Genomic DNA, 10,765 nt, shown 5'->3' with positions numbered 1-10,765 from the left:
TCACCTGGAGCTAGAATTCCAAGAGGTTGTGAACTCTCTGATGTGGATCCTGAGAACTGAACTTGGGTCCTCTGTAAGATCAGTAAGTTCTTAACAGCTGAGCCATCTCTGCAGCCCCAGATCTTGTTCACGGTTTTCATGTGTGATTGTTCTGCCTGTGTGTATGAAGTGCACTACATCCATATACGCACAGGGAGGCAATTGTAGGGTGTCCATTTCTCCAGAACTGAAGCTACAGATGGCTGTGAGCTGCTATGTGTGTGCTGGAAACCGAACCCAGATCCTCCGAAAGGACGACCAGTGCTTTTAACCACATATCCATCTCTCTAGCACCAAGATGTGTTTTCTGGTTTGAGCAGCACGTGAGAAACAAACTACAGCCATGCACAGTGACTGTAGAGAAATGCCACTTGACCTGTGCAGTTCTGCCACTGCATGTGTCATCTGAATAACGTTTGGTGTTTAAAACAGACACCAGAGAGAGAACTCAGCAGATGAAGGCACTTACTGCCCAGCCTCTGTGTTTAATCTAGTGGCGTGTTCTGTCCTCTGATCATCAAGCAATTTTTATTAGGGTACACAGGGCAAGGCTTCTCCTGAGAAAGGCAGGCGGACTACGACCGTTATACTCCCAGTCACACTCCAGCAGCTAGAGCTGAGTCGGGAGGCCCTGCTCAGTTGTTCACTGTGGCCCTGCTCAGTTGTTCACTGTGGCCCTGCTCAGTTGTTCACTGTGGCCCTGCTCAGTTGTTCACTGTGGCCCTGCTCAGTTCTTCACTGTGGCCCTGCTCAGTTCTTCACTGTGGTCCTGCTCAGTTCTTCACTGTGGCCCTGCTCAGTTCTTCACTGTGGCCCTGCTCAGTTCTTCACTGTGGTCCTGCTCAGTTCTTCACTGTGGCCTTGCTCAGTTCTTCACTGTGGTCCTGCTCAGTTCTTCACTGTGGTCCTGCTCAGTTCTTCACTGTGGCCCTGCTCAGTTCTTCACTGTGGCCCTGCTCAGTTCACTGTGGCCCTGCTCAGTTCACTGTGGCCCTGAGATCAGCTTTGTTTCCGTCTGAGTGAGAACAGCAGCGGAGGCTTTGGGACTCACTTTGTCTTTCCGGAGAGCAGTGAAGCCCCACGGGGACCCATGCTAACCATGGCTACACTGGCTCCAGGTGATTTTATTTGGACTCCACAGGGTGTGTATACACACACACACACACACACACACACACACACGCACGCACGCACGCGCGCACACACACGCGCACGCACACACACACACACACACACACACACACACATACACACACTGTCTAGTTTTTTTAATCATTTTTTTTTTTATTTTATATGTATGAGTGTTTGGCCTGCATGTATGTCTGTACACCACATGTGTGTCCGGAGATCAGAAGAAGTCAGATGCCCTGGAACTGGAGTTACAGATGGTTGTGAGCTTCCGTATGGGTGCTGGGAATTGAATATGAGTCCTCTGGAAAAGCAGCCAGTGCCCTTAATTGACAAGCCATCTCTCTAACCCTGGTCTTAGTCACTGTTCTATGTGAAGGGACACCGTGACCACAGCAACTCTTATAAAGGATTAATTGGGGGCTGGCTTACAGTTTCAGAGGTTTAGTTCATTATCATCAGGGCATGGAGCATGACAACACACAGGCAGGTGTGGTGCTGGAGAAGTAGCCAGAAAGCGTTACATCTTTATCCTGTGGCAGCAGGCTGGGTGTGGTGGTGCATGCCTTTAATCCCAGCATTTGGGTGTAAACAGACATTTCCTGTCCTGACCACCCAGTCCCAAATAAACACACAGAGGCTTATATGAATTATAAATGCTCAGCCAATAGCTCAGGCTTGTTACTAGCTAACTCTTCCATTTAAATTAACCCATATTTCTATTTATCCTTTGCCACATGGTGGTACCTTTATTAGCATGGCATGTTCATCTCCTGCTCCCTCTGCATCTGGTTGGCAACTCCTCACTCAGACCTTCTCCTTCTCATCGTCCTTAGTTTGGTTGCCCTGCCTATACTTCCTGCCTGGCTACTGACCAATCAGCATTTTATTAAAACAATTCAAGTGATAAATCTTTATCGTATACAACAGGATTATTCCACAACATTTTCCCCCTTTTGTCTAATTAAAAAGAAAGGTTTTAACTTTAACATAGTATATAACAACATAAAGTTATCAAGTAAGAATTACAGTTACAATATCCACTCTATTAATTAGAGAAAAAACTCCATTATTTATCTTATCTTTGTGAGTCCAAAGTTTTGTACCTAATTTATCTTTTATCATAACTAAAGAAAACTATATTATTACAATATACTCTTCAACTCTATCAAAGACCCCAGAAGGATGTAATGTCACCTAATAACAGGGACATCAAGCTGCCTGGACAGTCACCCAATGTCAGTTTCTCTGACATTGGAGCATCCAACTCTGGCCTACAGGCCTAGCATATCTGACAGACTTTCTGTGAAGCAGGGAATTCTGAAGGACTGTCCTACCTTGTCTTGGCAAAGTTTGGCAGTCATCTTTCTTGTCCCCTGCTGGTCCAGTTTGGATAGTAACTGTCAGCAATTAAGACAAGGGCAGTTTCTTTGCCCAGTGGCTAACTTTTGCCATAAAGAATGTAAACACCATATGGAGTTTCTTTGATGGCCATCATCTTTGAGGTAGATTGGTGTTGCCAGGATCAGACCTGTCTGTCATGAAAAGCCTTAGGTTATTAAACATATTAAATGCCACATTCTATAGGTCTTTGAAGTGTTTGAGGACCATCTATTTATTTGAAATATATTTCTGTATGACCTTGAAAACATATATAACACGACTATAAGTTTGACTATTATAGGTGACTATTAATCTATATTTAATTATGCATTATATTTTTAAGTGAGCTGTATAAGCACAATATCCTAAACAAGAGTAGAAACATAATACAGCATAACAGAAATAATTTTAAATTTGTATCAATAAACAAAAATCCAAACCAATACAAAATATGTAAGATTAATAGTTATTTTTTGAATTAAAGTGGACTCAATAATCTACCCTTTTATCCTTTCTATATCCCCCCTTTTTCTTTTCAGAACAAGATTCCTGAATCTAATCTCCTTTGTTTAGCTTTTTTCCTGACCATTATCCATAACAACTTGTAAGCAACTCCCCTAAACAATGACAAACATTCATAATTTATTTTTGGGAATGTGGGTGTAGTTCTCTAGACTACTTCCTGCTGATTGAGGGAGATGGTAATCTTTGAGGGAACCCTGAGAAAATTTAGGATTATGATCAAGTACTGACTGGAATATTGTAGTAAAAAGTTTTCCTGTGTCCCACCCAGTCCCAAAACTGCTCAGACCCAAGTAAACACTCAGAGGTTGAGTATTCTGTGAGGCTGGATCATCTTAGCCAGCAGCTGTGAAGCTGTTCTGAATGCAGAACTCAGAGGAAACTGCAACAGAGGTGCTCTGAAATGTTGGATATCTGGGTCATCCATTCCCATCAAGATTTTTCAGGGGGTCTTCCTTGATCAAACCTGATTTTTCTCAAACTGGAATGAATGCACAACCTCTCATTTCCTGTGGAAACAAAAGCATAACTTCTCCCCCAAAGTAACATATCCTTTTACTTAAATTTTTTTTTTGTTTTGTTTTTGTTTTTCAAGAGTTTCTCTGTGTATCCCTGGCTGTGCTGAAACTCACTCTGTAGCCCAGGCTGGCCTCAAACTCACAGAGATCCACCTGCCTCTGCCTCCCTAGTGTCACAATTAAAGGCATGTGCAACCACTGCCTGGCGCAACCAAAAAATTTAAAGACAACACAATAATATACTAATCCAGATTCTCTGTGTATTTTCCATCTTTATGTGGCTTATTTTTTTTACTACTCTATTCCTTTTTTAAAGACTTTCTCTACCTTTTTTTTTTTTCTCTCCTAAGCCTACATATACTTTTAAACACACTGCAACCCATTTAGCAGCTTGAATTTTGTTTTTTTCTGAATCTGTCTTTTCTGGATATCGCTATCTTTTGCTGACCACATGAGTCTTTAAACTGCTAAGAAGCATGGCTAGGACCAAAGTGGCAGCTCTGACAGCTGGCTCCACCCCATTCCTTGGTTCCTTGAGAGGCTAGTCTTATGGCAGAGGTACATTTACTGCCCCAATTCTGGGAAGTTTTGGGGTTCATGCTACCACCAAGCAGTGTGCTGGTTATGATAAGATAAAAAGGGAGATTATGGAATCTACTTTTAAAAAGGAGCTACTTGTTTTAAATAAGATAAGTAATGAAAATTTTTTGTCTGAGTTTATCAAATGTTACTGGACTGGACATTGTTATATATTAATGGAGTTTTTTATCTGAATCTGTCAAATGTTAATGGACTAGACATCATTAATGTAATCTTGACTGTGTATATTATATCTAGTATATACTTACTGGATATAATTTTCCTTATATTAGTTATAAGCCTAAATGATAATGAGTCTCCATGTCTTTATTTGGGAGCTGGTTGGTGGCCCCAAAGAAAGCCTGATACACACACCTTTAATCCCAGCACTCAGGAGGCAGAGGCAGGTGGATCTCTAAGTCTGAGGCCAGCCTAGTCTACATAGTGAGTTCCAGGACAGCCAGGGCTACACAGTGAGACCCGGTGTCAAAGAGAACAACAAAATTCTATAAAGGAGTTTTACTTTGAGACATGTGCATGATGAAATCAGTGACATAATTTTGCCTGTCCCATGGGGAAGCAAAGCAGAAAACAATAAGAAATTACTTAGTTACCAAAGCTTAACAAAGCAGAAGTAACAGGCTTGTAACATTCCATCCATCTCTGGGCCAGCTTAATCCTGTCAGGTGAGGAACACCTTAGCCAGTTTTACTAGGAATATGACAATGTCTGTAATTACTATCACATACTCATAAAATGACATAGCACACAATGTAGTAATCTTGTTTTACAGACTAAAATTCTAAGGCTCAGAAAAGATTAAAGGTTCTAACTAAAATGTATTAACTAAAGCAATTAAGATTTAAAATGTGTTAAACTGCCAAGCATAGTTATGTAATTTTAGAAATAAACGTAATATTTCTTTTTTGTTTTTTTGAGACAGGATTTCTCTGTGTAGCTTTGTGTCTTTCCTGGAACTCACTCTGTAGCCCAGGCTGGCCTCGAACTCACAGAGATCCACCTGCCTCTTCCTTCCGAGCTGGGACTAAAGGCATGCACCACCACCACCTGGCCTATAAACATACTTTTTTTTTTTTTTTTTTTTTTTTTTTTTTTTTTTTTGGTTTTTCGAGACAGGGTTTCTCTGTGTAGCTTTGCGCCTTTCCTGGAACTCACTTGGTAGCCCAGGCTGGCCTCGAACTCAGAGAGATCCGCCTGGCTCTGCCTCCCGAGTGCTGGGATTAAAGGCGTGTGCCACCACCACCCGGCTAAACATACATTTTTATACAAGTTAATTATATAAAGAAAATCTGGGAGGGTTGGAGCACGGCTCAGTGGTTAAGAGCACTTGCTCTTGCAAGGACTTAGGTTTGGTTCTTAGCAACCACATAGCAGCTTACAGTTATAGTTGCCTGTAACAACAGTTTGGGGTTGGGGGAATCCTGCACCCTCTTCTGGCCTACTCGGTCACAAGACACACATGTGGTACACATACATACATGCACACATTCAAACACATTTAAAGAAAACTTGAAAGAAAAAAGAAAGGAAAATCTTGGAAGACAGAGAGGAAGGAAGATCTGGACAGCACCATAGCTCCAAGGATAAAGGTGCCACCAATGGTCTGAGCTCCGTCCCTGGCTCTCACACCAATGGTCTGAGCTCCGTCCCTGGCTCTCACAGCAATGTCTGAGCTCCGTCCCCGGCTCTCACAGCAATGTCTGAGCTCTGTCCCCGGCTCTCACACCAATGTCTGAGCTCTGTCCCCGGCTCTCACACCAATGGTCTGAGCTCCGTCCCTGGCTCTCACACCAATGGTCTGAGCTCCGTCCCTGGCTCTCACACCAATGGTCTGAGCTCCGTCCCTGGCTCTCACAGCAATGTCTGAGCTCCGTCCCTGGCTCTCACACAGGTTATCATGTCTTCCACAGGTGTGCGATAGCAGGAGCACTCCCCCACACACATAATAAACAAGTAAACAGTTTTGTTTTTTTTCTAGCATGATGACACATGCCTGGAATCCCAGGATTCCAGCACCAGCACATAGGAGGTAGAGGCAGGAAAATCAGGAGTTCAAAGCCAGTCTTAAAAGAAAAAAGAAAGAAAAGTTGACTACTTGGGAAGCTAGATTAGAGGACCACAAATTCAGCCAGGTGTGGTAGTCCACATGATTTCCACACCTTTAATCCCAGCACTCAGGAGGCAGAGGCAAGAGAATCTCTGTGAGTTCAAGGCCTGGTCTAGATAGTGAGTTCCAGGATTGCAGACAGACACTGTCTTAAAAAAAAAAAAAAAGGTGACGAGATGGGACTGGAGATAGCTCAGACGTTATGAGTACTTACTGCTTTTGCAGAAGACACAGGTTCTGTTTCCAACTTCCCCGGGGCAGCTTAAAACAGCCTGTAAGTCCAGTTCCAGGGGATCTGGTGCCCTCTTCTGACCTCCATGGGCACCAGGCATGCACTCAGAGCACTTAACATATACACAAGCAAAACATTCATATACATAAAATAAAATAAATCTTTTTTTTTTTTTTTTTTTTTTTTTTTAAAGAAAGAGCTAGATGTAGTGTTGCATACTTCTTTAATCCCAATGCTTAGAAGACAGAGGCAGGAGGGGATCGCTGAATTCCAGGCCAGCCTGGTCTACAGAGCAAGTTCTATGCTAGCTGGGGCTACATAGTGAGATCTTTTCTCAAAAACAACAAAAAGAAAGAGAGAGAGAGAGAGAGAGAGAGAGAGAGAGAGAGGAGGAGGAGGAGGAAGAAGAAGTGGGGGAGGGAGGGAGCGAGGAGTCAAGGGAGGATGGACGGAAGTCAGTTTAGACTAGTGACTGGGGACTAGGGTAAACACAGCCTTAAAGGTCTATTTAGCTTTAATCCAGCACTTGGAAGGCAGAAGGAGGTCGATCTCTGGGTTCAAGGCCAGCCTGGTCTACATAGTAAGGTCCAGAACATCCAAAGACAAAATAGAGACCTCATAACTCTCTCTCTCTCTCTCTCTCTCTCTCTCTCTCTCTCTCTCTCTCTCTCTCTCTGTCACACACACACTCAAAAAAAAAAGTCTATTTAGGTCATGTCAAATTTTGGCATATTTCTCAGCAGCTGTTCAGATCTCTCCTTTAGGAAAACATGTGGCGCCATGGACTACATGCATTGCAGGAGATAGAGCCTGCAGGCAAGGCGCCTGGTTAGGAGGCTAATACAGTGGTCAGCATGAGAAACACCACGGAAAAGCAACAGACAATTAGAGAAGATGTGGGGTACTGTGAATAACAAGTCTTGAGAAATGATTTTGTTCTCTCCTGCACTAATATGGAGCAAATACACAATATACTCAGGCACACACACACATTTAAATATTTAAAAACTTTAGATTTTATGTATGATATGTATGATGTGTATGTATACATGTGTGCTATGTGCACGCCTGGTGCCCTCACAGGTCAGATGGCATTGGATCTCCTGGGACTGGAGTTTCTGATTGTTAGTAACTGCCATGTGGGTGCTGGGAACCAAATCTGACTCTTCACCAGGAGCAACCAGTATCCTTTACCCCCAAGCCAACTCTCCAGCCCTAGTTTTCTTTCCTTAAAAAAAGAAAGTCTGTGAAAACTCGTGAAGAACACGGACCTGACAAGGAGAGGCCCTGCTGCTTTGCCGGTTGTGTGCTTGAGTGGAGTAATTACTGTTTCTGAGTTTTGGGTCATAACTGAAAAACGAGGTCACTAATAATCAACATTGTAGGACCACTGTTAGTACTAAATAAGCCATGTTAAGTGGCCTAACACTGGGAGATTATAGGTGCTCAGTAACTGCACATCTCCCTACCCCACTCATCTCTCTTATTTGGTGTTTCTCTGAACTTTCTGAAATTCACTGCCTCCAATGGACAACTTAACTCTCAATTCAATTTAAGTCATTTTGTTGTTTTGTTTTGTTTGGGGGGGGGGGTCCTCCCCCAACACGGTATCTCTGTGCAACTCTGGCTATCCTAGAACTAGCTCTGTAGACCAGGCTAACCTCCAAACTCAGTGATCCCCCTGCCTCTGCCTCCCAAGTGCTGGAATTAATTTCAATAATCACCTTAACTCTAGGATCATTACATTTTATTGGTCCACAACAGAAAAAAAAAAAAAATAGGATCTCAAGTATCACTCCAGTCCTACTAGTCAGGGTGATTTCCAACAAATCTCCCAGGTGATCTGTAAGCACAGAAGAAAGGAAGTCTGAGAAGCTGAGTCTGTGTAGCCCTACAAGTTTGCTCTGCCTCACCCATGCACTAATAATGAAAACTTGGGGTTTTTTAATTGAGTTTTTGTAGTCTAGGCAAAAGTATCCAGAGCTCACCGTGAGTCACTATGTAGCCCGGCAGTGACTTTTAATTGGCCTTTACCATTACTGCACATACATAGTTCACTCTCCTACCCAATAGTCTGTAACCTGCGTGTGTGTGTGTGTGTTGTGGGGGAGAGACATGTGTGAGTGTAGGCATGCCTGTACCACAGGACACTTCTGGAGGTCCAAAGACAACTTACAGGAGTCAGCGCTCTCCCTCCATCATGTGGGCTCCGGGGATGAGCTCGGGTCATCAGGCCTGGAGCTAAGCACCTTTACTTGCTGAGCCATTTCACTGGTCCTGAGTAATCTTATTTCTAATTAAAGTGTGGCTTAAATAAAGAGCACAGATCTGAAGTGTGCATTCTGCTGCTGCTGTAGTCCTGGAGACTGAGCTTCTTGCATTTTAGGCTGTGTTCTACCACTGAGCCACATCTTCAACCCTTTGTATCCTGTTTTCTGAAGGTATTATGAAGACATTCCTGGGGCCCACAGCTTTTTTGTTTCTGTTTTGTTTTGTGGGAGGTATACCTGTGTGGGTGCCCATCCATGTAGGTGCCGATGATGCCCACCCCGGCAGTACAGGAGACTATGCCAGGTATCCTGCCTCATTCCCTTAAAACAATCTCTCACTGAACCTGGTGTTAGGCAGCTGGCCAGTAAGCCCTGCAACTCCATTGTCTCTGCCTTCCACAATGCTAGAGTTACAGGCCAACCCTCCTCCAACCATGGATCACCTCTTTTAAAAAACAAAACATGCCGGGCGGTGGCAGCACAAGCCTTTAATCCCAGCACTCAGAGGCAGAGCCAGGCGGATCTCTGTGAGTTCGAGGCCAACCTGGGCTACAGAGTGAGTTCCGGGAAAGGCGCAAAGCTACACAGAAAAACCCTGTCTCGAAAAACCAAAACAAACAAACAAACAAAAAAAACCAAAAACAAAACAAACAAACAAAAAAACATGTGGCTACAAGGGACGAGGACTAAGACCCTTATTTATGCTTGAGCAGCAAGTCCTCTTACTGAGCTCGCCAGCTCCCGTTTGTTAATAGCACGGAAGGATTCACTCCGTATTCCAAACTGACCTGGTACCCATTATGTAGTTCAGAAAGGCCTCCAGGTCTCACAACTCTCCTGCCTTAGCCTCAAGAGGCCTGCACCACCGTGCTCATTCTAAACATCACTTCCTCAGAGACCTTCCCTAAGCAGGAATCTAGAGTTGCATCCAACCACCTTTTACTCTTCCCTTACTTACCTGTAGTGTTTATCATTTGTAATATTTAATTCAATTTTGTTCTGTTCTATCCACAAATCTCTGCCTGACACATGGTTGGTGCTCAACGGTTTTACTTAGTGACATATAGTGAAAACGGAGCATTGGCTGGAAGAATGTGGTTAGCACTTGGCGCTGGACCTTGTCGGTAAATTGGAGGGTTATATGAGGAGCTAAAGTCCATGGCCCTAACACGTTCAAATGTTACCTCTTTTTTCTTCTAAGCACGTTTAATTGAAACCATTTACAGAACGTTGCATTTGCTTTGCCTTTACAAAAAGTGACTTAAAAAGAAACTCAGAAGCGGTGGTGGTGCACGCCTTTAATCCCAGCACTTGGGAGGCAGAGCCAGGCGGTCTCTGTGAGTTCGAGGCCAGCCTGGGCTACAGAGTGAGTTCCAGGAAAGGCTCCAAAGCTACACAGAGAAACCCTGTCTCAAAAACCCAAAAACAAACAACAACAACAAAAAAACAAAACTCAGATGTGGTGATATATTGTGTCTCCCAATATATTGTGCACCCTAATAAAACTTATCTGGGGTCAGAGAACAGAACAGCCACTAGATTAAACAGAGGCCAGACGGTGGTGGCACACACACCCTGAATCCTTGCATTCCAGAGGCAGAGATCCATCCAGATCTCTGTGAGTTCAAGGCCACACTGGAAACAGAGCCAGGCATGGTGGCTCACACTTTTAATCCCAGGAAGTGATGGCAGGAAGCAGGAAGGTATATAAGGCGTGAGGACCAGGAACTACAGGCTTTTAAACTTTTAGGCTTTTAGCAGCAGTTCAGCTGAGATCCATTGGGGTGGACGCTTTCAGTCTGAGGATTCCTTGCGGGAACAGGCTCGGATGAGGAGCTGTCAGGCGAGGTTGGCTATGGCTCGTCCTGCTCCTCTGACCCCAGATAAGTGTATTGGGGTACACAATATATCAACCACACTCAGAATCTTCTCTAAAATAACAATTGTGGCACACCCATTCGAGATT

This window comes from Peromyscus eremicus, chromosome 20 (genome assembly GCF_949786415.1).
Source record: "Peromyscus eremicus chromosome 20, PerEre_H2_v1, whole genome shotgun sequence".
Taxonomy (NCBI): domain Eukaryota; kingdom Metazoa; phylum Chordata; class Mammalia; order Rodentia; family Cricetidae; genus Peromyscus; species Peromyscus eremicus.
Note: the sequence above shows the minus strand (reverse complement) of the source record.